We start from the raw sequence: 27,753 nt of genomic DNA, 5'->3' as shown, positions 1-27,753 counted from the left end.
AACCCAAAACAATCCATCTCACAGTCGTGTTGGTCTATATAGAGTAGGCCTCAATGTCAGGATATTCCTGCTAGCAGCATTTACATTGCAGGCCAGATCAAATCTCAAGCAGTGAACAGGTGTCTTGTACTAGCTGATCCACATAATTTTCTTCCTCTCATATTTCACTTATTTTCTTGATCTATATGCAGTGTTGGGGAAGCTACTCTGAAACTGTAGTTTGACAAGCTACAAGCTACTCGTTAGTTAAAGTAGTTAAACTACAGACAAGCTACCCTTTTGGAAAAGTAGTTAGCTACACTACAAGTTACTATCAAAAAGTAGCTAGCTACATTGAAACTACTTTTGCTTGTTTTGAACAACGTCTATTATAAATAACTGAATAAGTGTCTGAGGAATGTTTTAAGTAAAATATTTAGTTTTATAGTATAAAGGAGAAAAAAATAGAACGAAAAACACATTTTAAATGCCATACTTTTAAATTATTATTATACAAGACAGAAATATATAAGCCTACTAATAATACAACTGCGTACATAACATATACAACAACATGCATGCAACTACATAAAAGGAATGTTTCCTTTTTATATTAATTTTCATTTTACACTAAGGTAGCTAAATGATAACACTTGTCTTAATTTCTCCACTTGAAAGGATAAAACACTTGAGATTTTATTTTGGCGGAAAACTGTGTGACGAGACCTTTACGTTTCTATTACATTAAAAATGCTTTTATATTACAAATCGAGTGAAATGCTGTAATTATCTGCCTGCCCACACAAATGTTGGAAGTTATGTGAACGTTAAACAGCGTAACTGGTATTTGAAAAAGCACGTTAAACTCACTCACATGCAGTGATGGAGCTCGCAGAATTTACTGTGAAAGAAGAACGTGAATCACAAGCTGCTTGTGAGCACAGTTCGGTTTGCTCTGAAACCAGTCACAAAAATCTATACACAATTTAATTAGATCAAAGCCTTTGTCGTACGATAAACAAACTAAGATTAAATTTTTTGTTCAACTGACAAGATGGCGCAAACGTTAGTGGTCTTTTAGGTTCATTACCAAACTGGCGTACAGATCATTGTGGGTCATTGTAATTAAATCAGAAATAGAAATTTGATGTAACATAGAGAGCAATAAAGCAGGATAATTAATACATTTAAAATGGCCATTACTCACCTGTATGTGCGTCCTTAAATTTGTGCTTGAGGTCTTCGACGTAGACAGCGTTTTAAACTTTGGTTTGCAAAGATTGCATACAAAAGTGTAACCTTTACCTGTCGTTTCTTTGAGAGACATGAACTTGGACAAATAAGGCCATGGGTAATTAACGTTAGTTGTTTCTCCATCCTCCAAATCTGCCGCCACGTCTTGCTCCATCATGGATCATATGGGTGTGTGTGTGTCAAACCACTTCTGTACATCAGTGAATCGTTAGCCACAAGATGCATGATTAAACAACAGGTGGCAGTAATGGCAAAAAATTAGTTTGTAATCTAAAAGAAGAAGAATATCCTTGCATCGGCTGATTCAGCGCGAGGCTCGACAGAACGCAATGTAGCTTTTGCTCGCGCGACACCGCTACTTGCTGCACAAAGTAGTTAGCTACTGGAAAAGCTACACTGTTTAAAAAGCAACTGAGCTACTGCCAAGCTACTGAAAAATGTAGTTAAGTTAGTAGCGTCACTACTTGTAGTTAACTACTCCCCAACACTGTCTATATGTACTCCTGCCAGCCGGGTATCAAGTTATTAGTTATGCATGGCATCAGCAGGTTATTCCTGTCCTAAATCTCTCACTCACTAAGTATACTAAAGATTGAACAAATGTCAAAACATCCTCAGTCACATAAAAAACAAGTACCCTTATAAAATGTGTTTTGCTGCATTGCAAATTAATATGTGATCAACCATAAACTCAAAACATACTTTTTTATTTTTTTAGATGTCTATAGGCTGAATGAGATGGCTGGAAATGTTTGCCCTTTTAATAAACAGACTAAACCTGACAAAACAAAACAATTTTGTTAGCAGTTAGTCTATTTAAACAACTTTCATGATATATGTGGAAAACTAGAATCATTAGCAATATGTGGAATACTAGCATCAAAGATTTGCAATGGCCTTAAAAACAAAGATGTTGCTATACATCAATTTTAACATTATTTTCCCTATTAGAGAGTGGATATAATCCTGATGAGTAGTAACTGTATCTGTGTCTGTTAATGTCTTCCTCAGAAAATCTCCATTGGATCTTATGCTCGGTATGGTTGCCTGGGTGAATGGGTTAATCTTTCCAGACAGCAAATGGTTTTGCCAAAGTGCTGACTATTGCCCATGTGAAATCATGTGAGTTAAACTGTGCTCTGACTCCTCCTATGGTATCTTAAACGTCCGCCTAAAAATCTATCATGAAGAGGAATTGGATTAATTGCTCTCTGTGAAATCAACATTAGTAGACTACTAAGGTAAGAAACTCTTTGCATGCATGGGATGGTTGAATGGTTCTTCAATACAGTACATACTGGCACACACTGACAGTTATTTGCAGGCTTAAGAGTGTTTAACTGTTCCAAGAGGATCTACTGGAAGGATCTTCCAGTTAGTACACATTTTTGCTGTACAGTATTTCTTAATAGCTCACGCTATTATTTCTCACAAATCAATACAATAAGGCAAACAAGAGCCTCATAGAATTTTCATACTGTAAATTAGTAATCTATTGTATAGTGCATGAATGCATCTGTAGCTTTTCATTTACTGTTGTTAATTTTGGTTGGCATGTAGTCATTGTCAGTCTTGTTTGATTTTTTCTTATGTGAAAAGTATGTATTGAAAGGAGTTCTAGCAGAATATTTGATGTCATGCACAAGTTAAGTCTCTACAACCATTTTCTTCCAACCATTTGATTAAAATGATTACTAAAATGTGTTAACTCTTGTTTTTAGGCATTGCACAGGTACATTACACAGAATCTTACCACACTCAATTTGGTAATAAGGGTCATTGCACTAAAACCTGAAAATTAAACAAATAAGGAAATGGCTATGTCAATGGCTAAAATGAATGACCATTTAAATTCAGCAGTGTTTACAGATAATGTCTACATATCAAAAAGAAGCATTAGAAAGATTCTCAGCCATAAAAGGCAGTATGTGCCTGTTAAGTGTAATAACACTGACCACGGCATCATGAAAGCCAGCAAAAATCCACCCCGTGTTGAGGAGACCAATGCTTCAACCAGCTTTGATGAAAGAGAAACAATAAAAACAAGTATTAAGAAAAAGATGGTCTCCCTACATCTAAAGACTCAAGCAACATGCTATTTCTCTGAGAGAAGTTCTGAGCAGTCCTCTGGGGAGGGGAGAGGAGTGAATGAAGCTGATAGGCTTGGATCTGACCCGTATTCTCTACTGGAAGTGGCCAGCATCTCCAAAATGAAAGTGAAACAGGAGTTGGACATCACTAAGCCATGTGCAGTGGTAGTGTCTCCAAAAGAGCAGCATGGAATAGCGGGAGACAAAAGCGAGGTGGAGGAAGATGAAAAGGACAGACCAAATCCTCCACAGAAGCAAAGTCAGTTTGTGTTTGCTGCAATGAAGAAGCAAGGAATGAGGGAGACATGGAAAACCGCCCATACAAGTGCACTTATTGTAACTGGGCTTTCAAAAAGTACAGTAACCTGTTGAGCCACATTGACACTCACCGTGGCCTTAAGCCTCATGTTTGCGGCATGTGTGGGAAGGCATACTCGCATCAGGGAACTCTTCAGCAGCACAAACGATTGCACACAGGTGAAAGACCATACCAATGCCCTTTCTGTGTGAAAAGCTATATCTGGTCCTCTGACTTCCGCAAACATATCCGAACACACACAGGAGTGAAGCCCTACACCTATAAGGAGTGCGGCAAGGACTTTGTGCGCTCCTCCGACCTGCGTAAGCACGAGCGCAACATGCACACAAACAACAAGCCCTTCCTCTGCAAGCAGTGTGGCAAAACATTCAACAAACCCCTGTCTCTTCTTCGCCATGAGCGCACTCATTTGGGCGAGAGGCCCTTCACTTGCCTAGAGTGTGGGAAGGCGTTTGCCCTGGCCAGCCGCATGACAGAGCACAGGAAAATCCACAGTGGTGCGCGTCCCTACACCTGCCCGATTTGCTCCAAAACATTCACCAAGTCCTCCAACCTGTCCGAACATCTCACAGTTCACAGTGGAGAGCGGCCACACAAGTGCTCAGAGTGTGGGGTGGCGTTTGCCATGGTTTCCCGTCTGGTGCGCCACCAGCGTATTCATTCAGCTGAGCAGCCTTATCGCTGCCAGGGCTGCGACATGTCATTTAGCCACCATGCAATGCTAACAGAACACATTCAGAGTCATACTGACACTGAGATTTGCATTGCCTTAACTCAAGTGTTTTTTATTTTTTATAGAGCTTTTCACAACACACATCGTTTAAAGCAGCTTTAAATGATGCTGTAACAGAAAATTATAGTATAATGTCTGTAATGTCTTAAAGTCCTCATTGAGCAGTATAAATGAAAACATGATTGAAAATAATGCAATAAAAATGATATGTGTTTAGGCTCCCAAAGAGGAAGCCAAAGGCAAAGGCAACTTTGGCAAAGAATTCAAAACTCCATAAGATATAGTTAATGGAGAAAAAAAAGAAAACTTGGGGGAAAACCAGGATCAGCTGGGGGAGCCAGTTCCTCTCTGGCTATACATCATGAATACAATGCCAATAATAGTTATCTATAAGTAATACAAATCATGTATTAATTGAGTAAACTTTGAGTAAATGTTGGTGGGCCATTTTTTTAAGGATATTGACTGATCAATAGATAGATCGATATATGCACTTCAGCCTTAACCACATAACTCTTCCACAGGTAGATGGAATTTCACAACCTTTCTTTACTCATTTTTCTAGTCTTAACAGCAGGGAAGTGTGGGGACCACTGCTGAAAGACTTTGACTTTTAATTATATCACTGTGCATATTTTTAGCATGTAAACACACTGGTGACACATTTATAAACTTTTCATGGCACATGATGCCCTCTTGCATTTTGAAGAAGATATTTGCGTGTGAGTTGGAATAGTGTGAATAATACTGGTGGTGTTAGAATGCATTGTCTTATTTTATGTTGTGAATACATTATTATTTTTTTGCTGTCATTTTCTTAAAAGCTAAATGGAATTACTTGTGCTTGTATTGCTTTAGCTTGGGAGAGTAACCATATGCAGCATGGAAAATTGTGTTTTAGAATGTTTTAGAATTGTTTCATATGCTATAAACATGTTATAAACTATAAACAAAAAACATTTACATTTACATTACATTCTCTGTTGTACAGGAGTGAAAAAGAATATGGTACTGTCAAATAAAAGAAGTATTATTGAGGATTCATGTATCCCTAGGTGTAAAGTCTGGTGTTGGACACAAGTTAGGGTGTAAGATGGAACCCTTTTTATTTCTCATTTGCTGTGACCCTAATTCTCAGAGTGCCAACATTTTTCCTTATACTCCCAGACCTGCACAATCATGGTAAATGTAGCTGGCATTCCTTGTCAAAGTCCACTGTCCTACTTGATGCAACAAGAGACACTGGCTTATATTTCCATAGTTTTAGTTATATTTTAATTTATTTTTGGTCAATCATATACATTCATATTACTTACACAAATATTATTATAATTTATTACTGCCATCTTTTATTATAAACCTTGTGTGATGGTACAGATATTTAGTAAAATATAAATGGCTAGAATTAGATTAAGTATAATTGACAGTGCATTTAAACATACAATGCTGGAGAAAATACTGTACATTAGACAGCATTAAGACATATAGATTAAATAATATTACAACTGGACCTCCACCAGTGCCAGTCACTACCTGATATCAATATTATCTTTGGAACAGAAAATGATAACACCCCCCAATACCCCCCCATCCCACTAACCCCCAACCCACCCCAAAGAACCCTCCCTTAACTCCAACATTTTCTCAATCAATACATGACCCATATTTGCACTGCTCCTGGCTCCCTTTCTTCTGCCTCTTTTAAGGTGATGAATAAGCATAATCACTGTCGTGGGGGTGGGTTACTTGTTATAGAGTTATATAATCACTGACATTTCCAGCTGTGGTGATATTTTAAGTTAATCTTTAAGTGGGTCACAGCACTTTTGTCCAGCACCAATTCACATAATGCCCCCTCCTCCCTACAGGCCATGATGCAAATCCCAAAAGTCAGCTGCCAGGGCTGTGCTTCAGCTGTTCAATGTCTTCATTTAAAGAAGCAAGAACACAAAACATTTAAAATATTATTTTAAGAACTTTCTTAAGGGTAGCCTCACATGCAATATGAAAAAAAACAGGCCATTTTAGGTGAAGCAAGAACAAACTAACTGCAGGGGTGGGCTTGGCTTCAACAGTCCCTTCAAAAGACTAGGGGTGCACCAGTCTTGAACACCATGCTGAAAATCCAAAGGTCCCACACTATGTTCCACAGCTGGTGAATATTGTCCAATGTAAACCTTAATTAGGGACTCTTTGAACAAAACAACAAAACCTGAATATTTACAAGACAGCTACTAAATTATGTGTATACACTGGCCCCAAAAAGTATTTACCTGGGACATGGACCCTTGATTCTGACTGATTGTCCCAGCCAACCTTTGTAACCTGTAACACAGTAGAGAAATTCTTAGCTCTGGTACCTATTTGGTACTATTAGACTATTAGATATTACTAATAACTCCTTGTTTGTGCTCCAAGCCCTTTCATTATTGAAATAATATGTAAAAATACTGGCTAAAATACTAGCTGAAAAATAATTGTCAAAATCCATTCCAGAATATAGGGCTCCCACACCTTTTTACCCATTAATTTAGATGTATTAGGATAACATATATTCTTTTTATAGAGACTGCACTCACAAAGTGCAATTTCTAGCTGATTAAATATTTTGATCTGGGCATAACATTAATTTAGATACTTCCAATATTTGTAAAAAGAATATTTGATTAATTCCAGCTTTGCGACCGTTGTGAATACAATCAACCAAGCCAGAGTCCCCTCTACCAGGCACCTTTACGCCCTAAAGTGGCGCCTGTTCGCAGATTGGTGTTCTTCCCGAACTGAAGACCCGCAGAGATGCGCGATCAAGTCAGTGCTCCTATTCCTACAGGAGAGGCTGGACAGGAGGCTGTCCCCGTCCACCCTCAAGGTGTATGTTGCCGCCATTGCCGCCCACCACGATCCTGTAGACGGCAAGTCTTTGGGTAAGCACGACCTGATCCTCAGGTTCCTGAGAGGCGCCCGGAGGTTGAATCCCTCCCGGCCAGGCCTAGTTCCCTCCTGGGATCTCTCGGTAGTCTTGGCAGGACTCCAGAGACCTCCCTTCGAGCCGCTTGAATCAATTGGACTCAGGGCCCTCTCTCTTAAGACGGCCCTGCTGATCGCGCTCGCCTCTATCAAGAGGGTCGGGGACCTGCAAGTGTTCTCTGTCAGCGACACTTGCCTGGAGTTCGGTCCGGCAGATACGTCTGTGATCCTAAGACCGCGACCGGGCTATGTGCCCAAGGTTCCTACCACACCCTTCCGAGATCAGGTAGTGAACCTGCAAGCGCTGCCCCGGGAGGAGGCAGACCCTGCCCTTTCGTTGCTATGTCCAGTGCGCGCCCTGTGCATTTACCTGGACCGCACACAGAGCACCAGATGCTCTGAGCAGCTCTTTGTCTGCTATGGGGGATGGCAGGAAGGGAATGCCGTCTCCAAACAGAGGCTCACCCACTGGGTTGTCGACGCCATCACACTGGCTTATCACACCCAGGCCGTGCCCCTACCCTTGCGGGTCTGAGCTCACTCAACAAGGGGTGTTGCGTCCTCGTGGGCACTGGCCAAGGGCACCTCCCTAGCAGACATCTGTAGAGCCGTCGGTTGGGCAACACCCAACACCTTCGCAAGGTTTTACAACCTCCGCGTCGAGTCGGTTGCGTCTCAGGTCCGAGCCCGTAGAACTCGGTAACACATAGACCGACCAGCCGGGTGGATCACTTGCGCCCAGCGCCCTTTTCCTGACGTCAAGGTAAAGTAATGCGCCTACTTCCCAGGGCGCCCCACTCCGAGTCGGGACCCTGGTCGATTCCTCCCCAGCCCTCCGGGTCCGCGGTTCAGCGGAGGAACTCGCCGACCCAAGCCACTGCGGGTACCCTGATGGCTACCCTGTACTGGTATAGGTGCTCCACAGGTAAGGCCTCCTGCTCGGACTCCCCCTGTGTGTAATTCCACGGTTCTGTCCCCTTACGAGCGGACCCCGTGTCTCCCTTAGGCAGTTACAGCTGCCCGGTCGCCGTGCTGTAGCAACTCCCCCTTTCGAGGCTGGATCTACCACCGCACCATACTTTCCACACGAGCCCTAAGACGGCCGTGTGACGTGTCTACCACTTTTCCTCCCCAAGAAAAAGGGCAGGTGTGGTCTCCGCGAGGGTCTGGGTAAGACCCCTTCCCTATATGCGTGTAAGGGCCCCGGCCGTGATTGCTCTATGCGAGAAACATAGAGAGAAAAGAGGCCCAGCCAGGCTGGCCCGTTCCCATGTTGGCAAACATCGCCTTGTTCCCCTTCCAGGGTAACTAGAAGGATTCCGATGTTCTTATGGGGCATTGGGGAAGGGTACGTGCAGCCAGGTACAGACGATGCGCGGCACTGGATGAAATCCCTGCCCGCCTCTGTATCGGCGGTTCACGTACACGGTTCAGCGCATGGCAAGATTGGAATGGGTCCCCTAGTGTCGCTTCTCCGACACAACATGGAGACAGCGACAGAAGGGGAACGTTTGGTTACGTATGTAACCTCCGCGCCATGTCGCTGAACCGAGCCACTGTTGTGGCCGGACCATTTCCGGCTCCTCAGAAAAATCCTGAATGAACTCCCGTATTTGCGCCGCTTAAATACCCGTATGTCCGGGGGCGGGACATGCAAATACCGGCTGCCAACTCTCATTGGCCTTTTTTCATAGATCAGAGGTGGATATCGGCGCTCAAGAGAGACCCCTAGTGTCGCTTCTCCGACACAATGTGTCGTTCCCTCCCTCGGGGAACGGAGGTTGCATACATAACCAAACGTTTTCCTTGACCTTTGGAATATATATATATATACAATTTTAAACCTCTTTATTCTATTGCTGAAAGTTGTGGTTTATCTCAGGACAGCAAGTAAATGTCATCAGACTTATTAGTATGGACAGAGAAGATATCAGCGTTAGATGTTAAAAGTTAACAGGTGTCCAACAGACACAGTGATTAGGAGATGTCTGATACTCTGTCAGCTCATGGTCACTCAGTATACAACACTCTCAAAGCTAGTATCTCTCCAATAATACCAAAACCATGCAGTTATAGAGAGAAATTTTACTCACCAGTGCTCCTAGAATAGGGATTGATCCCACTGAATTGGGGTTGTGACCAAACTGGGGCTGCTGGGGCAGGGGAAAGGTTAGGACAGTTGGCTGTTGACTCCTAACACGATACAGACCAAAATTCTATTTCATGAATGCAAACAAGGGTATGACAGGCTCAGTGAAAATTAAGCTACATCATTATCACTGGATAATAGCTATGTCAGTATTTATGGATAAAGAGCAGTTGGATATTTACTTAAAATAGTTTTGCCACTGTTTAAATTGCTGTGAGTTTAGAGTTATAATAACTTTCGATTGCTAAATTCCTGAGATACTGAGATAATTACTGTAATATTCACTGAGGAAAATGAAAGTTTTCTATATATAAAATATATATATAAATAACTGAGATTGTGGTTGAAAGTTTATTGTTCACCCCACACTCGACAGAGAGAACAGGACATGAACAACAAGCACTTAAAACGTCTTTAACCCTGTAAAGCCTAACATATGAAAAAATCGTAAGAAAATTATATATATTTTTACATTAAACTGTTTTTTATTAAAATTAGACAAATTCTAAAAATAAATAGTAAAAACAAATGTTGCACGTTTTGTTTATTTATTTAATTTTTATGTATCATATTTGATACACTACATTTTTGTGTAGGATATTTGTTATTTAAGTTTATCTTAGCCCAAACATAGAACAGTGGAAATCTTGGGGTATTATCAGAGGACTCCCTGGGCTTTTCAGAGATCCCAAATGTTTGAGAGTTTGGCCATGACACCTTCCTCTCCTTGGTCTATAAATATGGATTTAAATGTATCACAGTTCAATTCAGCACACCAACACAATATGAATAAAATATTATTTTTTCAATTAAAATTGTTATCATATGTATTATATGCGCCAAACACTATATTGTCATTTATTTACTTATTTGTAACTTTTTTTGCTGGGTCTCAGGAACTTATAGTAAAAGGGCATCAAAATAGCTTGTAATGCAAAATAATTATATATTTATAATGACAGAGCAGGCTGCATATAGGAAAATACACAAAAATATTAGTTCACACTTTAAATATATCTTATAAAAAGTATATGTCAGAATTTTCAAAGCTCTGTGATTAATTTGTTTATTTTATTTTTTGTGGTGGGCATGAATGGAATGGAATGGTGATTGAGATATATACTTCAAAAGCCTATTGTATCATATTTGAAACATGGATTTCAACAGACTTCTTCAATAAAATAAGCAAAAAAAATTTGCTTAAATTCAACAAATACACATTTTATTAATATCAATAACAATATAATTACTTTCACGTTTAATATGTTAAAATCAGCAAAGCTTTCTAATAAAAAAAATTTAAAAACGAGTATATGCAATACATACTTTTTTTACATATTTTCAATCAAGAAATGCCCAGAAATGTACACTAGGTGGCAGCAGACAACAGGATTTTCAGCAACATTTTGATTATGTTAATGATTTACTGGCTTTAGAAAGTAATGTATCAAATTTATAGGTGGCGTTATAGGGTTAATGGTTAAGTGTGTAATTTTCTGTCACCAGCTGGTATTGCAAAAATAATGACTCTTTTAAAACAGACTTTCCAACACTCTCCCAGTCTTCCATTGCCAAACAAGTGGACTCACCACAAAGGTAAACCATTGGTTGAGCCAATGTTGTTGTGTCGGGCTGGGCAAGATGCTCAAACAAACTGAGCAATGTTTTGATAGCATCACAGTGTCACAGTGTTTACACTTTTCTGGGCAAGCAACCAACGTATGGCTTACTTAAAGTTGTGGCTGACACTGCATATTAAGCTGGAATGGGAGATAAAATATTTTAACAATAAAAATATTACATACTCCACCTTTAACTTCTTTCTTGATTCTGATGCCTTTTATCATAAAATACCATAGACCATTAGGGGCCTTTTACACCGAACACTTTTTTGTGTCTGTCTTGCTGTGTTTTCAGGGCCTCCTGCAGGTGCACTACACTTAGACAGTGTAGTCAGGTTAAAAATAATGTAAACTTTTAAAACTACATCTTGAGAAACTAGCATTCTGTTCTATTCGTTGTTGTAACGAAGACTCAGGTAAGTTGGGATCCATAAGCAGTTTATTGAGAATCGCAGGTTATAACAGGCGAGGGTCAAGCAACAGGCAAACAGGGTAAACGTAGGCAGGCAGAGTCGATGTCAAACAGGCAGAAGATCAGGGCAGGCAGCGAACAACAATATACGAGTGACAGGCGAGAGTTCCATGAAGGCAGGTGGCAAACAATCGTGGTCAGATAAACAGGGCAAGGTTGGTACACAGCAGATCAGATAGAATAACCAATAACGCTCAGAAATGTAGTCGGGGCAAACAAGACTTCGCAATGTGTGAAACAACGGGCAGGGTTTAAATAGAGAGGCAGAGATAGGGAACAGCTTTAGTGCAATTGGACCAGGTATGTGGGTTTATGGGAATTGTAGTGTCAGAGTCAATATTCGGGTGATTCAGATCTCCGATGGCCGGTTGAGGAGGCGTTTGTGACAGTTGTGCTGTGTCAAGCTTTTTTATCTCAAGAATGCGTTTGGATTGATCAGCACTTTATGTTATAGTCACTTACACCAGAGGAGGGACTGGAGTTTGGGATTTAATCTTTTAGGATTTTTTTTGGCTTAGACTTGAACCAGCCACTGAACCACCCAGACTTAGGGCTCTGTTCAGAGAGGGATACAATATAACAATATAAATTGTACATAAAATTTAAGAATGAAAAAAAAAAAAAGGATAAGGATCCATGTAAATATTTTATAATACGTACTTTTGCTGACTGAGTGTAGGTCTCTCTCTTGTTGTCCTCACTTGGCATTGTCTCAGAGTGATCAACACTCCCAACTATGTTATTGTTTTCAGGAACACCCTGCTTGAATGTTTTAATAAAACACATATTGACATTCACATTTCACACATATTATATACGATATGTTATATTTAAAGTGATAGCTCACCCAACATTTTTTATTCTGTAATCAATTACTCACCTTCATGTTGTTCCAAGCATATTACTTTTTTTTTCTTCAGTGGAATGTATAACTATATGTTTGGAAGAATGATTCAGTCCCCTTAAATTTCATTGCACCTTTATTTAATAAAATGAAAGGGAAGAGTGGTTGAGGCTGTCAGTCCTTAACATTCTGCCAAACATCTCCTTTTGTGTTCCATGAAATAAAGTAATACGGGTTTGGAACAACACAAAGTTGAGTAAATTATGACACATTCTTCATTTTGGGGTGCACTAACTCTTTACATTTTTTTTTTTTTAAAGATTTTTCAGACTAGTAAAGTAAAAACTTTCAAATGTAAAGGAACCGAAAAGGATGTTTTTCTCACCCTGACTGTGTCGGCAGAAAACTCAACACCTTAAAACAAATTTAAGTATTCATTAACTGGTGTTGCAAATATGTAAAAGTAGATTGGTTTCAAATTATTAAGATGACGTATAATATAAGAACAGTAAATTCAGTAAAACAATGTTATCTTGATATTAACCATGACAAATTCAATAGTTATCTAGTCAACCTGTATTACTGTGGCTTCTTGGAGGCAAACTGGATGCACCAATGTCATGTGTACTACTGCTATCAGGATTAGCCTGGCTTTGATCCATTGAAACTGGTGTAGGCCCAAACGTCTCCATAGGGAAGACTGGGGGCAGTGTCAATGGCTGCTGAGTAGGGTACACTGGCACTGGGGCAATGGTCATAGGAGCCTTTTCTTCAGAAGAGTAAGAGTGGCTCACTGGGGAGTAGGAATCTTGATACCCAGAATCACTGTGAGGTATCATAGGCTAAGATGAATATGAGAATTCATCTTCAGTGCCTTCATGGTTAACAGTCTTTATCAGGGAATCTACAGAAAATCCAAGAGAGAAAAGAACATAAAACTTTTTTTTTTAATTTGAAAAATAAAATAAATAAAATTCCCACCATACAGACAAACTATTAAAGGAAAGTTCACTCCGAAATTAAATGTTTGTCATCATTTACTCACCAGCATGCTGTTTCAGTCTAGTATTTCCTTCTGTCGTGAAACATAAAAGGAGATTTTAGCGGAATGTCAGAGCAGGACTTTCCCATACAGTAAAATTGTGTAGTAATTTTAAATGTCAAGCTCAAAAAATGACAAAAAGCACCATAAAAGAAGTGTAAACGACTCATGCACTATATTTCAAATCTTCTGAAACAATGCAATAGCTTTATGTGAGGAACAGATCAAAATTGAAGTCATTACTCAAAAACCTTCCCCTCATACATTGCTCCTGAGTGTTCTAATGATCCTTTTTGACCTTGGGATTTAAAATCACTATGCACTTTCATTGTATGAAAGAGAGCTGCTCTGAGAATCTCCTTTTGTATTTCACAACATTTTTATAAAAAAAAAAAATTATTTTATGGTTTCACCTGATGCTTTTTACAAATCTTTTGAAATTACATGCAATTTTCATGGGTTTTCCTAGTTCTAGTGCCGCCTAGTGGCTCAAAGGGCAATAGCAGGGGCATTTACTGAACTTAAAAGAACTGGGACTCATGAACACTCATTGCTGTCCTCATGAGCACAAATACTCTCCACAACTGGTGACTGATACGTCCTACTACAGTCATAGTTCCCCATCTAAGCAAATATAAAAGTAATTATACTGTAGGTTTTAGTAGAATTAGTCAGATCTTCATAAATCAGTAGAGAGGTCACTACTCTGGATCATTAAGGAAAGTTGTGGATGTGTTCTACAGGATGTCAGAGGACCCTTTTTCACCTGGTATTAACATTCGCCTCAGGTGATACTATTACAAGTGGTCAACGCTAAAAAACAGTTCAAGTGTAAATGGGGTCCAAAACGTTTTGTGATCCGATCACTCAAACCACATTCAGAGGTAGTCATAAACGCATGTGAACGAAACGCACTGTAGTGTAAACACTAATGCATCCCGGACAACAGAGAAAGACTACCTACTCACCTGTCAATCAATTAGTCTGCCAAAACGAGGGTTAAAATGGATAGTTCATACAAAATTTAAAATTCTCTCATCATTTACTCACCCTCATTCTATTCCAGATGTGTGACTTTGTTTCTTTTGCTGAACACTAACAAATATTTTAGAAGAATATTTCTGCTCGGTCGGTCCACACAATGCAAGTGAATGGGTACCAAAATTGTTATGCTCCTAAAGGACATAAGCAGCATAAAAGTAATCCATATGACTCCAGTGGTTAAATCCATCCCTTCAAAAGCAATATGATAAGTGTGGGTGAGGAACAGATCAATATTTAAAAGGATAGCTCATCCAGATGTATATGACTTTCTTTCTTCAGTAGAACACAAACGAAGATTAGAAAAATATCTCAGCTCTGTAAGTTCATTCAATGCAAGTGGATGGTGATCAGCACTTTAAAATTCCAAAAAAACACAGACAATAGTAAAAAAGTAATCCATATGTCAAGTGGTTAAATTAATGTCTTTAAAAGCAACATGGTCACTTTTGGTGAGAAACAGATCAATATTTAAGTACTTTTCACTATAACTGTTCATAATTGTTTTGAACTCTTTATCACCTATCATATCACTTCTGAAGTTATACTGTAGATTTAACCATTGGAGTATTATGGATTACTTTTATGCTGCCTCTAAATGCTTTTTAGAGCTTCAAAAGTTTGGTACCCATTCACTTGCATTGTGAGGACCTACAGAGCTGAAACTTTGTTCTAAAACTCTTTGTTAGTGCTCAGCTGAAGAAAGAAAGTCATGCACATCTGAGATGGCATGAGGGTGAGTAATTGATGATAGAATCTTCATTTTTGGGAGGACTCCACCTTTAAATCTTTGGAAGTTACATTTATAGGAAAATAGCGATCCGAAAAATGTAATTAAAAAACTGGAAAAGTGCATAAATTCACATGAAGAAGACTTCACAGAACTTTTTTCTTTGTATGCCTAACATTAACATGCAATGATTTGGATCATTTTAAGTACATACATTCAGTTAAATCGACTCAAATAATGACTGAATACTGCACTATATCAACATTCAGTAACACTCTGACATAGTAAGTGATCAGAGAAATCTGATCACAATTGGTCACAGGAGATGCATGTTAAAAAGGTGTAAAATGCTATCTGTCTTGGTTGATCAGATCACCCGAAATGGATGTTAATAGCAAGTGCAAAAGGGCCAGTGGGTCAGCGAGTGTCATGGTTTATGCAGAAGTAAAATGATAGTGTGGTCTGCACACTCTTGAGACAATGAGTTTGATCATTGTACCATGTTGCGGGGCTTTTTTCTTTAATTTCTTTAACTGTATTTATATTTTCTGTTATTACATCAAGTACTTCTAGACTTTTTGGTTTACTGAGTATTCTGTACGACAATTCTGGAAGATTATTGTGATGCTATCTTTAGTGGTCGAAAGAATAGTTCTACCTGAAAAATAGCGTGGTGTAGATTGAGTGACATTAGCTGATCTCAGCAAACAAGAGATGAGGTAATGATCTGAGATGTCATCGCTCTGCAGTAGAATTTCAATATTATCAACATCAACTCCATATGACAGAATTAAATCAAGTGTATGATTATGGCAATGAATTGGTCTTATCACATTTTGACTCCAAGAGAGTTGAGAATATCAATAAATGCTAATCCCAATGTGTCATTTTCGGTATCTTTGTGAATGTTGAAGTCACCAACAATTAAAGCTCTATCTACAGTAACTACAAGATCTAATAGAACATTTTAAAATTCACTAAGGACATCTGAATACGGCCTGGGTGATTTAAGAAGACAGAGATTTTTTTATTTATATCTGACGGTGTCATATTAAGCATTATTAGTTCAAAAGATTTAAACTTATATCCTGTGCACTGAGTCACCAAAAACTTCCCTGCAACCCCTCCTCCTCGACGCTTCAGACAAGGCTCATGTTTATAACAATAACCTGGGGGAGTAGCCTGGCAGAGTAGATTCATTTAAACTAATATATTCATCCAGTTTAAGCCAGGTTTCAGTCAAGCAGAGCGCATCCAAACTATGATCTGTAACAGTTTAATTTACAATTAGTGCTTTGATTGAAAGAGTTCTAATGTTTAGTAGCCCTACCTTTAGATGATGTATATCTTCTTCATTTTTTTGTTGTTGTTTTTTTTTCAAGTTTGACCTTAATCAAATGTTTCTAAGTGATTTAGTGAGGGGTTTGTGTTCGGTAGTTTGGGGAACAGACACAGTCTCTATATGATACTGTATCTAGGTGATACAGTCACTATGTGTTGTTGTTTATGTGAACTGTGTGACGTTTCAAGGCAGCTAGCAGATGTTCAGCAGAGTCCATCTCTCTTCAGTAGGACAGGTCTACCCCAAAAACTCTTCCAATTGTCTATAAATCATATGCTATTCTGTGGACACGACTCAGACATACAGCCGTTCAGTGACACTAATCTACTATAAACCTCGTCACCACAGCAAGCAGGGAAGGGGCTGGAGCATATTACAGTGTCTGAAATCATTTTTGCAAGTTCACACACCTCTTTAACATTATCTTTAGTGATGTCAGATGCTCAAGCCTCGGAAAAGCATTTAACAATGGTGGCTGGAGTCTCTATTTCCACATACCTTACAACTGAATTAACTATGATCAAGGCTCTTCCAACATGATTCTCAGTGGGTGCATCACGGAGTGGGGAGAATCGATTGGAAACCCTAACAGGAAAGGGAGTGTGGTGTCACTTTGCTGAGTAAGTATGCCACCAAGACATCACCCAAACACCCTGCTGCAATGGCTCTATGCCCGGAACCAAAGTTTGTGTGTTCCTCGCTGTACTACCCGCATCCGAAACAATATCTACCGACTTCTGTTTCTCACTGCCCTCCACTAGCGTTCGGATGCATGTCTCTAACTCATTAACCTTCTCCATCAGCCTGACTAATTCCTATCATTTATCACATTTAAATCCCTCACTGCTGATGGAAGAAGCTAGAGTAAACGTGGCAAGCAATGCAGGAAGAAATAACATGAGTGGATGCCATGACTTACCACAGTTGTTTGTTGTTATGGTTTATCTTGAGCGCCGAGGGTTTGAGATCGATGTGGTTCGATGGGGTTCCTGATCAGCAGAGGTTTAAGATTGATGCAATAATCCATGTAAAACACAGTAGAGAAAACAAATCCACTCAGTCGAGAAGCGAGATGTAGACAAGTGGAGAAGAAAAAGAGCGAAAAAAGAGAGAAATCAGGTGTGCCCGGTAAAATACACGCAGTTCAAATGGTACAAAAGCTGAAAAAATGAAGCACGTGGTAAAATGGCAAAGGATAAAACGTTGAACGTATAAGAAGAATAAGCAATGCTAAGATGGCTAGCAAGCTACAAACACAGACAGAACAGAAGTCAGCAAGTCACCAATTGTAGGTTGAGTTCACCAAGTGTAACTCTGTGATGCTGCCAAAGCATTCCTCTGTTTGACTGAGCTCCACCATCCAGCTCAATATGGCAGCATTGGATTGACCAATGGAGTGAGTTTGGGGCAATCAATGAAAGACAGGAGGAGTTTTCTTGAATCTGTTTGAAAACTATGATTATTTTTGCAATTCAGTTTGGTGACGGTATTGGCACAGAAATTACACTGTTCAGCTTTAAGGTGGATGAGTGAAAAACTGAATATCATATATATCTTAAAGACGCATACAAACATTTCCATTTACCTGCATGGCCTGATATTTGCAGTGAAGCTGCGCCAGCTAATCGTGGTCCAGGAAAGTCTGACTGACACCTGTGTCACTGAGCTGTGCCTCAGACAACTTCAGTCTGTCTACTAACTGTGTTATCAAGCAAAGCAGACATAAGATATCACATCATACAACATTTCGGGTGCATAACACAATATTAAAATGACAAGATTAGTGTGTACAGGTGTGTGTTACTTTGATAAGCTCTCCCAGCAACACCATGTGGGGTTCCTCTATCCTAAGAAGCGCTTTTGCCACCACCTCACAGTAGTGAAAGGCCTGAGACACGAGACCACAGTCCAGCAGCCGACATGCATAAAGGAATTTAAGGCTGAGATGGAAACATTTAAATGTAAGATTGACTCTGAGAATAATATTTGTTAGGGCAAATATGAGAAGCCATAAATAGATGAAGGAAGATGGTTATGTCAAAAAATTGGACTGGAAATTACCTAGGGTATCACCCATGGTGATGATGGATTTGTGATGTATGATTGAGTCTCCTGTCTCATAGGACAGCATAACAGACAAGTGTGGTCTCCAGTCTCCCAACTTCTTACTACTCCAGCACTGGAAAGAGAAAAAGAAAGGAGACATAAAGAGAACATTTAGATGAGAGGGACATACCCTGCTTAGACGAGCATGAATTGGTTTATGTGCTGGGCTACATGGTGGGCAAGCATAGTCATACTGATCACCAGTAAAAATGCTGATTAACCACCCATATACATGTTCAAGACTCCACAGAACTTCTTCTGTATGCCTGTCATCTGGTCAAAAGTCTTTCTCAAGATGGTTGACCAAGAAAATCATGCTGGTTGAATATTTAAGAAGCTTGTTAGGGACACCAGGATACATGGCATCCAAAACACAACATATGCATGTGACCAGCATTGCTGGTCTTTTCAACCGGATTGAGGAACAGAAGAGGAAAAGAAAGGGTTGTATGTGAGGAGTTATAGACCTTTTTCACAGACTGTGATGATGCATTGCTTTCACAATTTATTTGATGTAATACATTTTTTAAATGTTGAGTATAAATTTATAACATTTTGATTTGTGTTATATTACCCTGGATTTAGTTAAAAAAAATTAATTACCACAGCTGAGAGGGTTTCTATTACAGCTGCTGAGAGAGTGACAGTAAATTTGGCATCTTCTCCTATTTTACAGTCAAAATCCACCACTCTTTGTTTTTTCCTCTTCTGGAAAGTCATTCAACTGTAATAGTGGATTTGATCTTTTGGTCTTGGAGCAAATGGGTAGGTAAAAATAATGTTTGCTGTGGTCTCCCATTCACCTCTGTCGAAGTTTACCCTGCAAATGTTGACTTCCACATTTAAAAAGTGTGAAAAAGGTCTATTGTGGGTATTTGTATAAAAATTCTGTTTAATAACTGTAAAATGGCAAATGGTACAGAATGATGTATGTTACCATGGAAACAGCTGGGATTCTTTCTGAGAGCAGCTGGAAAAGGGTTTACAAAGGGTTACTGGGAGCCAGGCTGCCTGTAAATCTGTCAAAGACACATTCAATACATACTCTATATAGCCAGAAGACATGACCATTAATTTGCAATGACATGGACATATATATTAATATAGCTTGACACACATACAGTAATTGTATACCATGATACCCATACACATAGCAAATGTACACACACACACAAACTAAAGTGTTAGACAGTTAGTTTTTAACATAACATGTCTATTAAATTAATATTCTAGGCTAATTACCAGTAAACTCTAATAAGAGCATCAATGGCATGCTATCGATTTCCATGAAAAATAATTTAAACGAATAAAATGTGTTGACAATTATACACAAACAATGGAAGTCTTGTTTGAAAACAAAAATGCTACCTTATTGCAGTGCTGTAACCACACATCCTCAACAAAATTCAGTGGTTGACCAATATGTCAATAAATGTTAATCCTGAATATGTGTTTACATTCTTGCCTTACTGAAGCTCAATATACAACCCAAAACAAATTTTAAAATAAAAATGAATATTTAAACTAGAAAACATCAAAAGAGAATGAAAACACCAATAAAAAGACTACTTTGGCTAATATTCTCATAAACATACACACTGTTTTGGACACACTATTTGAAGACTGGGATATCACAAATTTTTACCAATTAACATGAAGGAGTCTCCTAAGTGAGGCATTTTCAAGGCATACTAGTACTAGTAATGAAATACTGCCAGGAGATGAAAATTACATTAATATATTAAATTAAATTATTAAATGAATTAATCAAATTAATTACATGGTGTCCCGAATATTTAATCACGATTAATCGCATTTAATCGCATATATAAATATTTGCTGAGAAAGCCCCTCATATAACAATAATTCAATATATAATGATTAAATAATTGATACATAGTTATCTTTAAATATTTAAAAATTATATATATATATATATATATATATATATATATATATATATTACAAAATATTAAGATAATTAAAATGCATTACATTCTTGTGGCAGAAGAGACAATACAAAAAGCAGCTTTAGAATACAATGTATTGTTTATTTGCATATTATTGATCATAAGTCAATCATTGGCATACAGTTCACAGCAATCCATTTCACAAGTGAATTTGTCAGTTGGAGACACCTGCGTCAGACATGCTTGTGTAGCGTCTCAGGTGCGTTGCATCATAAACATAACATTTTAGGTCACTGTGTCAAGTTAAATATATTTTAATACTTAGAACACATCTTGAGATCTCTTGGTTCGGATTTGCGCTCCATCAAGTGTTTTGAATGCAAGAACGTAACGCATGTTTGTGTTGTGTGTCTGCTGAATGGTTGTTTTCTTCACTGTATAAACTGTGTGTTGCCACACAGCTGAAGTTTCACTTACTGCCCTCTGGAGTAAACAAGTGGTACTACAAGCTTGCATTTCTCAGGAATCTTCCATATTACATTCCGGGGGCATTGCGATTAATGTTGTTAATTTTTTTAACGCGTTATTTTTAGTCAAATTAATCGCACTGAATTAACGCGTTAAATTGACAGCCCTAATATATATATATATATATATATATATATATATATATATATATATATATAGCCTGATCATATCTGTGGCAATGCAGCTGTCTTCACTTACTGTATATATGATCTTCCCACATACCTGGGTGTTCATGGAGTGCAAAATGTACAACTGCAATTAAAATGCTCACATACTGTAAACCATTCAAAGGTTAATGGATTTTATAGGGGCACCGCAGTGTGACATGAACAGACGATTCAGGGCTTTATTAATTTTGAAAACATGACTGTCTGTGGCTGTCATTATGAGGAAGTTACTGTAAAAATGAGCATGGGCTAATGCCCCTCTGGCGTGGGCTGTCAGTCATCTTTCACACTTCTACAAACCTGCTTAGCACTGTGTTGTAGGATCTGCTGTCCATTTTGCCAGAAATAAGGCATGACCCCAAAGACCACTATGCATGGCGGACTCCAGTGCCTCCTGCAAGGAGGAGAGCATCGAGAGAAAAGATCAGACAAAAGACATTTGGTAATACCATAGAAATTTGAAATATACTGCAGAACTAAATCACTTCAATTTTCATACACCATGGTACTTTCAAAGAATACCAAGGTATTACCATGGTACATGTCCAAAAACATGCTATTACCATAGTACATGTACTAAAAACAAAGTATTACCATGATGGTTTTTCACAAGCGTTTCGTAAGGTTCTTACACCAAACTAATATATAGAAAATGTTTTTTAAGTAGTTTTAAATCTTGTAAGTAGCACAGATAAAAATCAAATCAATTTATATCGTAAAAGGGCAATGTATCCTGGGAGTTACAAACTGTAAACTGTATTATTCAGAAAGTAGCAATATATACAATTCTAGTAGACATGGGATATGACACAGAATACTTTTGCCACTGCAAATTGTATTGAAAAGACTCTCCGTAATACTCATTAAATCACCTCCTTTTGTGTTCTGCAAAGAAAGAAAGTCACACCAGTTTGGAATGACATGAGGGCGAGTACATTTTCATTTTTTGGTGTGCTTTACAAGTGAGGCAGGGAGCTGTCAACTCTTATAAATGAAGAAGGAAGAATAAAAAAGTGAGTGGAATAGAATAACAGAAGGAGGCACAGGTCTAAAGAAGCAGAAATTACAAAGAACAAACAGTTAAATGAAAACAGCAAACTTTTTCCTGCCAGACAGCAATAGTTTGGTATATATTGGTTTTGCTCATCACTCTCTTTGTCAGTTGGGGGGTATCCAGTCAGAAGGTCTGTATTGTTAATGGTCTCTGTTTCCATTGTGGGAGTTTCACTCAGATCGATGAGGCTTGCTTCATTGGCAGGTTCACCAGAGACCTCACACACACACCCAAAGAACTGGAGTCCCTCATCAGCACTTCTGCTACATCTGAACAATTCTCTACACAACACCAACACACACTAAATGTAAACAGGGACACACATAGAACACACAGAAGTCTTGATTTCTCTTACATATATGATAATGTATGCATAAGAAAAGAAGTGGTTTAAGAATTACCATGCAAAAGCTTAGAAGAAGTAACATTGCAATCCTGCAATGTAATGAGATGAGTAATGTGACTTACTCCATTCTGTCTGCACAGCAGTATTAGTAGATGCCATAAGAGGGCAGCAGTGGTGGCATCTTCTAACTTCTCGTCCTTCAGACATTTCTCTGACATTTGAAGGGCAAAGTTAATGGCATCCACCTTATGCAAGTTGATGAATTATTTTACATGGAAATCAGCTTTATTGATTATGTGATATGCATATAGAAGTCTGTGGAGCGGGATGTGGTCATGTGTCTGTCACTGGGGAGAGAGGAAGCAGCAAGGGCCATCACCTGGTGATTGTTAACACTAAACACCTGTGCCTCATTTCAGTGAAGACAGAGACAGGCTTTAAAAGGCTGCCGGAGCAACAGACAGACAGAGAGAGAGACCAGAGATGCTATAGGTGTTCTATAAAATACCTTGTTGTGAAGCTGAAAAGCAAATACTTTGTTGTGAAGCTGAAAACAACTGCATTAAAAGTTGACTCACGTAGACTGTGAAACCGGCTCCCCTGTCCTTCCTACCAAAACAACTCTACAAAGTCTAATCTCACAACGCATCTCAAATGGACCTCAAAATGCATTGTTTTCTCCTGTTTTCTTACTTATTACACCAATAAAGATTTTGTAATTAGATTACTCTAATTAGAAACTGAAAGTATTTTTGAGAGAGGAATATATTACCTGACCAGTGGCCCAGGAAAGTCTCTCATTTCCTGCTGTTCCTCTGTGTCACACATAATTTCCTGAAATGATGTATAATCCTTGTATAATCTTCTGTAATATACATATAATAATCCACAACAATACTTCATATACTTCACTATAAACAACTCACAAATACGTTTCAACAAGCACTACAGCAATTTGGGGAACAAAACAGATATACTCTACATAAAAAAAATATATGTTTACTTTGTGAGCTCTGGAACAAAGCCAAAGACTCTTTAAAATGTATATAAGTGCTGTCTTTCTTACCTCTAGGCTGTGGAGTTCCACTTGAGCAGGCTCACCCTCAGAGGCAAGAGCAGGACTGACCAATACCAGCTGACCTGCAGGACCAAAGTTCATGGAACAAGACCACAACAATATACAGCAGAGTTCAAAAGTTTGGGGGCGTCACCACACTAAAAAAAATATGGTATTCTAAATTCAATCTTGAAATAAACAGAAGGTTTTAGGATTTTGAAAATGTGAAACAAAGAGATGTTATGACGTAAAATGAAAAATAACTATTTAAGACTATGCACTATTTCTGTGTCACTAATCAAATTAACAATTTGTAACATTTGCCATGTAAACTCATTTGTTTTATTTTATTTATAAAAGGTCCGTTTTCCTACTCTAATATTCTCAAATCATGCTGGGAGAACATGGATCATCAGGTTTTGAACAAACTTGTGGAGTCCATGCCAGTTTGAGTGCATGCTGTCATTAAAGAAAAAGGGAAATTCATGTTAATTTATCAATTCTTGTTATGTAACTTGTTAAATTCACTCAAATTGTTTTTATAACAATATAATGGGTTACACTTTATTTTCCAGTGTAATTAACTGATTATTACTAATGAACAACATGTACTTAATATAGGGTTATGGTAAGGGTTTGGTTTGGGGTAAGTTGTTTGTAATTATTCATAATTGGCTGTTATTATGGTAACACTTTACAATAAGGTTCCATTTGTTAACATTAGTTATTAAGAATTTCTTAATCTTAGCTAATGTTACTGTCAACATATACTAATACATATTTAAAATCAAAGATTTTATTAGTTAACATTAGTTAATGCAATATGAACTAACATGAACTAACAATGAATAATTGTATTTTTATTAAATAAAATTAACAAAGATTAATAAATTATGTAACCAGTATATTGTAAATTTTTTGTTCATGTTACCTAATGCATTTACTAATGTTAACAAATGGAAACTTACTGTAAAGTATAACCATTATTACTATATTCAATACATGTAATATGTGTAACAAGGACACTGTAAAATGAAGTGTCACTACATAATGTTATGAAAAAATGCTAAAATCGAAGCATTCAGACTTTTTGGCCTCACTGTATTTATCCATTTTTTTGTGACCATGAATAAATATGACTAATAAAAACAATTATGAACAAAATGCATGAGTGACAAGGCCAATTTGCCATTCCAGTCACATTTTTAAAGAACAATAACATCCATTACTCATCTGCCGAGCTAAAAGAAAAGTGGATCTTGGTTCTATGACTGTTTTGCTATAGTTCTAACATACTGAGCCTGAGCCTTTGCCAGCCACGGTCAGCGAGCCTGAAGCCACGCCGACCAGGAACAGCATTCCAGGTTCACCAGTCGCATCGGCCCTGAGGAAGAGGAGAAGGGGAAAGGCCTCTGCTCTCCAGCCTCCGCCTGCCGCAGCCCCATGCCCTAAACCCCCCGTGGCTCTGCCCTCAGCGCCCAGCGAACCCAAGCCAGCGCATACCACGGTCAACCAGCCAGAGCCTGTCGCCTCCGAGGTCAGTGAGCCAGTGCCTGTCGCCTCCGAGGTCAGTGAGCCAGTGCCTGTCGCCTCAGCGGTCAGCGAGCCAGCGCCTGCCACGGTCAGCGAGCCAGCGCCTGTAGCCTCGACCGTCCCAGAGCCAGCGCCTGTAGCCTCGACCGTCCCAGAGCCAGCGCCTGTAGCCTCGACCATCCAAGGGCCAGCGCCCCACGAGCCTTCTAGGGCTCCGCCTACCGAGCCTCCTAGGGCTCTGCTTCTCAAGTCTCCCGAGTCTTCCAGGGCTTCTCCTCCCGAGCCTACCAGGGCTACGCCCCTCAAGCCTCTCGAGCCTCCCAGGGCTCCGCCCCTCAAGCCTCTGGAGCCTCCCAGGGCTCCTCCTCTCGAGCCTACCAGGGCTCCGCCACTCAAGTCTCTCGAGCCTCCTAGGGCTCCTCCTCTTGAGCCTTCCAGGGCTCCGCCTCTCAAGTCTCTCGAGCCTTCCAGGGCTCCGCCACTCAAGTCTCTCGAGCCTCCTAGGGCTCCTCCTCCCGAGCCTTCCACGGCTCCGCCTCTCAAGTCTCTCGAGCCTTCCAGGGCTCCTCCTCCCAAGCCTTCCAGGGCTCCACCTCTCGAGCCTCCCACGGATCCGCCCCTCGAGCCTCTCGAGCCTCCCACGGCTCGCGACACCGAGGAAAGCGATTGTGGAAGGCTTCGAAGGCGGAGCCGAGGAAGGTGGCACCGGAAGGGCCACTAGAGGTGGGGCCCTAGGAGGCTCTGGAGGCGGAGCCGTGGGAGGCCCGAGAGGCGGAGCCGTGGGAGGCCCGAGAGGCGGAGCCGTGGGAGGCTCGAGAGGCGGAGCCGTGGGAGGCTCGAGAGGCTCGAGGGGCGGAGCCGTGGGAGGCTCGAGAGGCGGAGCCCTGGAAGGCTCGGGAGGAGGAGCCCTGGAAGGCTCGAGAGACTTGAGAGGCGGAGCCCTGGAAGGCTCGAGAGGAGGAGCCCTAGGAGGCTCGAGAGACTTGAGTGGTGGAGCCCTGGAAGGCTCGAGAGGAGGAGCCCTAGGAGGCTCGAGAAACTTGTGAGGCGGAGCCCTGGAAGGCTCGGGAGGCAGCGCCAAGGGTTGCTCAGGTGGCGACGTCCTCCTTGGCCCCGCCTACCACGGCTCCGCCTCTTGAACCACCCTCGGCTCCGCCCCCTGAGCCTCCCTCGGCTCCGCTTCCTGGGCCTTCTACGCAATCGCTTCCCTCGGCTCCGCCTCCTGAGCCTCCCTCGGCTCCGCTTCCTGGGCCTTCTACACAATCGCTTCCCTCGGCTTCGCCCGCTGAGCCTCCTGAGGGCCCCACGGCCCTGCCTACGCCTCCTTCAGCGCCGCCTCCCAAGTCTTCTATGGCTCCGCCTCCGTAGTCCTCCTTGGCTCCGCCTCACACGGCTCCGCCAGCCTCTGTCCTGCGGCCACCTCCCAGGTCTCCTGTACCGGCCCCTGCCCAGAGGCCAGCTCCCAGGCCACCCAAACCAGCTCCTGCCCCATGGCCCGCTCCCAGACCTCCTAATCTGGTGCTCGCCTCGTGGCCAGCTCCTGAGCCCCCCAGGCCTATCCCCACATTGTGGCTGCCTTCCAGGCCTCCTGAACCTGCCCCTGCCCGGTTGACGTCCCCCAGGCCACCGGACCCGGTCCCCTTCGCACACCCCCATAGACTGCTTGCCTGCCCTCTCGGCCTCCCTGGTCTGCCTGGCTACCCTCTCGACCTCCCTGGTCTGCCTGCCTCCCATGGACTGCCTAATTGCCCCCTTGGCCTGTCTCAGCACCCCTTGCACCCCCGTGAACTGTCTTTGTGCCCCTTGTTCTCCCCCTGGTCTGTCTGTTTTCCCCCCAGTCTACCCCCTCTCTCCTGGGTTCTTCATTCCTTTTTATTGTTTCTTTTTTTGCTTTTAAGACCGTCTGGAATCCGGTCCTTTTGAGGGGGGATTATGTCACGGTTTTGTGTCGTCCGCACCATGTTTCGTGTCGTCCGCACCATGTTTCGTGTTGTCCGCACCATGTTTCGTGTCATCTGCACCATGTTGCGTGTCATCTGCACCGTGTTTTCGGTTTTGCCGATCACGTTCCATGTCACGTTCCCTTGTTGTCCGCCCCATGTTTTCCGTTTTGCCGATCTCGCTCCCTGTCATGTCTTCCTTGTTGTCCGCCCGTGTTTCACTGTCTTTGTGAAAACTACACTTCCCTTCTTCCCGTCGTTTCCGGCCCTGTCAGTGTGTTATTGTCCGCACCTGTCTGTCATTTTGTCATTACCATGTCTCTTTATTTAAACCCCGCTGTTTTCCCTTCCCGTTGTCGTGCGTTGACGTTTCCTGTTCGTCGCCCATGTCTGTGCTCGTTACCCTCGCTTTTGTTCATGTTTCCCCACCTTAGTTTGCTTTTTCCCATCATGGACCTTTGATTTGCTCCTGTGTTTGTTTATTTTACTATAATAAAACTGCATTTGGATCTGATCCACCTGTCTGCC

At 40.6% G+C, this 27,753-nt stretch overlaps 1 pseudogene; it reads right to left on the bottom strand.

The window, feature by feature from the left end:
- Nucleotides 1-12,998: 12,998 nt before the first annotated feature.
- LOC127646100 (protein transport protein Sec16B-like) lies at nt 12,999-23,854 on the bottom strand (annotated as a pseudogene).
- Nucleotides 23,855-27,753: the final 3,899 nt, after the last annotated feature.

Source organism: Xyrauchen texanus, chromosome 7 (genome assembly GCF_025860055.1).
Source record: "Xyrauchen texanus isolate HMW12.3.18 chromosome 7, RBS_HiC_50CHRs, whole genome shotgun sequence".
NCBI classification, from domain to species: Eukaryota; Metazoa; Chordata; class Actinopteri; order Cypriniformes; family Catostomidae; genus Xyrauchen; species Xyrauchen texanus.
The sequence above is the reverse complement of the archived record's forward strand: the minus strand, read 5'-3'. Positions and strand labels throughout refer to the sequence as shown.